This window comes from Pteropus vampyrus, unplaced genomic scaffold (genome assembly GCF_000151845.1).
Source record: "Pteropus vampyrus isolate Shadow unplaced genomic scaffold, Pvam_2.0 Scaffold40, whole genome shotgun sequence".
Classification (NCBI taxonomy): domain Eukaryota; kingdom Metazoa; phylum Chordata; class Mammalia; order Chiroptera; family Pteropodidae; genus Pteropus; species Pteropus vampyrus.
The window spans coordinates 4,360,880-4,364,380 of NW_011888821.1; positions in this window are offsets into that span (position 1 = coordinate 4,360,880).

Here is a 3,501-nt window from a genome sequence, read left to right on the forward strand (position 1 = left end):
AGGACTCTAGTTGTACTGCCATGTAGACAGCAGGGGGCAGCCTAGCGCAGGGGACGAGGCACAGGCATTGCTGCAAACAGACCAGACTTCCGGCTAGTTCCTTAACCGCTTGAGCCTCCACTCTCTCACCTGATAAATTGGGAAAGTGATACCTACTTTATTAATGTGTTGACATGTGAAACTGTATGAAATAATGTGCTAAGTAACCTCCAGGATGGCTGAAGAGCTGAACCACACAGTCCCCTTGCTAAAAATACAGAGCTGAAAAACAGAACCTCTGTGAACCGAGTTGAGAACTGGCATGTTTTAGATCTCCCCAGAAGCATTGTTACCTTAGCGATACCCCCGTCAAAAATGTTCAACCCGAATCTCAACTCGAGCAAACAATCTGACAAATCCGAGTGGAGGATGCTTTGCAAAACAACTTCCTGGACACTTCAAAATTGTCGATGCAGAAATCTTTAAGATGGCTTACGACAATGAAATGTTTAGGGGGGAAGTACATCAATATCTGTAAGTTACTTTGAAATGCATCAAAAATTCAGATGGATGGAGGGCCAAGTCATAAAGCAAGTGGAGGGAAATATAAATGAGAAAATCTAGGTGGTGGGTATGGGGTGTTCACAATAAAATAGTTTTAATAAAGTTTTATTAGAATATAGCCACGCCCATTTATCTACATATTATCTGTGGTCGCTTTTTTGTTGCAAGGGCAGAGTTGAGTAGTTGCAACAGAGACCGTATGGAGTGAAAAGGCTAAAATATTTTCTATCAGGCCCTTTAGAGTAAAAGTTTGCAGACCGCTTTTCTGGATTAATGAACTGAAGAGACATGTGAGTGAGTGCCCTGCGTGAGCCAGGACTGCCTCACCCAGCCTGCCATGGTCCCGGCAGTGAGATCAGATGACACAGCCTTCGAGCTGAGCCAGCACCACCTCCCAGGTGTCCCATCTACCTTCCCATGGCCCAAGGGCTCTGCATGTCGTCCTGCCCTTGTCCATGAATCCCACTCCTACCTGGCCTCATGGACGATGGCAGGATGACATGCATCCTAGATGTAAAACAAACAAAACGGCTTGAAATAACATTACTGGGACAACAGGGGCATTTTATCATGGAAGGTATAATAATAGTATTACATCACGTTCCTGAATTTTATACTTATATTGTGTCATATAAGAAAATATCCTTCTTATAGGAAACACTCTCCGAAGGGTTTACGATAGAGGTAAGATGTCTGCAGAAACATCTCTGTATCAATACTCAATGGTACAGAAAAAAGTGTGTGTGTGTGTGTGTGTGTGAATATACGAATGTGTATAACAAATATAAGTTTAACAGAAAAATGTCACAAGATATAAACGATTGGTGAATGTTCACTGTCTTACAATAACTTTTCTATAGGTTGGAAGTTATTTAAAATCAAATAAAGACTGGGGAAACACTGAGAGGTCCCCTGAATGAGTGTACAGGTGCAGTGAGGCTTGGGGAGCGGGGAAGTCACGAGTGAACAAGCTGGTGCAGGGCCTGGCACACAGTAGGTGCTCTATAAACAGAGGCTGCCTGGGCCAGAGCGGGCGTTTGACAAAACTGGGCGGTGGGAGGGATAATGAAGCGACCAGTCGGCAAGTGTCATCACTCTCTCATGCAGTCATTCATTCGTCCATTTGCTCGGTATCTTTCACTGAGCATCCCCGATGTGCTGGGCTCTGGGCCAGGGGCGGGGCTCACCCTCCAGGAGCAGACAGAGAATCAAAGACCAGCAACACAGAGGGAGGGGGCAGCCCAGCCTGGGCCTTGCGGGCCCTCCCGTCTACTGCCAGGACCCCCAGATGCCATGCAGAGGGGAAACACGTGACTGAGGGATGTCCTAGGGGTTCCAGAGGCCAGGTAGGAATGGGATTCATGGACAAGGGCAGGACGACATGCAGAGACCCTGGGCCATGAGAAGGTAGATGGGACACCTGGGAGATGGTGCTGGCTCAGCTCCAAGGCTGTGTCATCTGATCCCACTGCCGGGACCATGGAAGGCTGGGTGAGGTAGCGCCAGGCGCCAGTCACTGGGCAGGCAGGCTTCCCCTGGCTCCTGAAGTCTCATGGGCCTGGCTGGGGGCCACGGGGGCTGGCCCAGGAACGAAAACCTGGGCATGTTTGGGAAAGCTGGAGCCAGGAGTTTCCGAGGGTGGCCTGCAAGGGCTTGCTGGAGGCCCGCAGACAGATGTGGACGTGGTAACACTCCCCAGTGGGGCCCGGCCTCGGCCAGGGCATCTGGAACCAGTTAAGGGGCTCACGGCGGCCAGGGCACAGTTACCTTGGCTGAGACTGAGGCTCCGCTGGGGTGGCAGCCTAGGAGGGCGGGGAGGCTGTGCCGACCTGAGAGCTGCAGCCCTTTGCTGGAAGAAAGGAAAGAGAGTGTGAGGCGCCCGGCAGGAAGACACCCCGTCTGGGGCTGGGTTGCAACCAAGCCGACCACCCCGACAGAGGACCAGAGGTCCACAAATACATCAGCAGCCCGAGGAAGGGCCATGCCTGTGCCCACGGCCCGAAGGCCGTGCAGTGTAGTGGTTAGGGACGGAGTCTGGCACCAGGCAACCTGCGTTTGGATCCCAGCTCGGCCTCTGCCCAATTCTGGCATGTTGGGCAAGGTCCCCTGCTGCCCTCTCCGAGCCTCAGTTTCTCCTTCAGTGTAGAGGCTACAGTGGTCCTGGGCGGCGTGTCTCCCATGGGCCGCTCCTGGCAGCCCTGTCCACACAGCACCCTCCCTGCCTCTCCAGGCCAGGATGCTAGTGCTGCCACGGTCATAGTGCCCAGGTGCCCCTCTATAGCAGGGTGTGTCAAGCTCAGCATGGCTGACACCTGGCCACGTAATTCATTGTGGGCTGATCTGTGCGCTGGAGAGATGAAGCAGCATCTCTGGACCCTGCCCACCAGAAGCCAGCAGCAACCCCTCCCCGGCTGAAACTACCAGAAGCCTCCCCAGCCACTGCCGAATGTCCCTGGGTGGGCAAACTCAGCCCCGGGGAGAAACACTGGTCTACGCTGTTAATAGGTGGCTTACTCATCCCCCTCAATGACTCACTGAGTGCCAGAGCCTGGCTGGTGGCCTGCTCACCTTCATACACATGTAAGACCACTGGGTACTATGCCAGGCACCCAGTAGGGCCACAGACTGAAGAGCTGTAATAGTTATTAGCATGTACTTGAGGGCCTGGGATGCCTTGGTTTGGGGGACCAAGTATTCCTCATTCACATCCTGATCCCAAAGATTAGTTCTTTTATTAGCTGTGTGACCTTGGCAAGTCACTGTGCCTCTCTGAGCCTCTTTCCACATCTATGCAGTAGGACTGTGGGGAGGATTCAGGGAGGCACTGGGGGGGCACACAGTAGGTATGCAGCTGATGGCTCCCTCACCCATTCCTGGCCCCCTTGGGGTCCCCAGAGCCACAGAGAACCCCTCACCAGAGCACCGGGTTCTGGCCATGGGTGTCAAGGACCAGGCTGG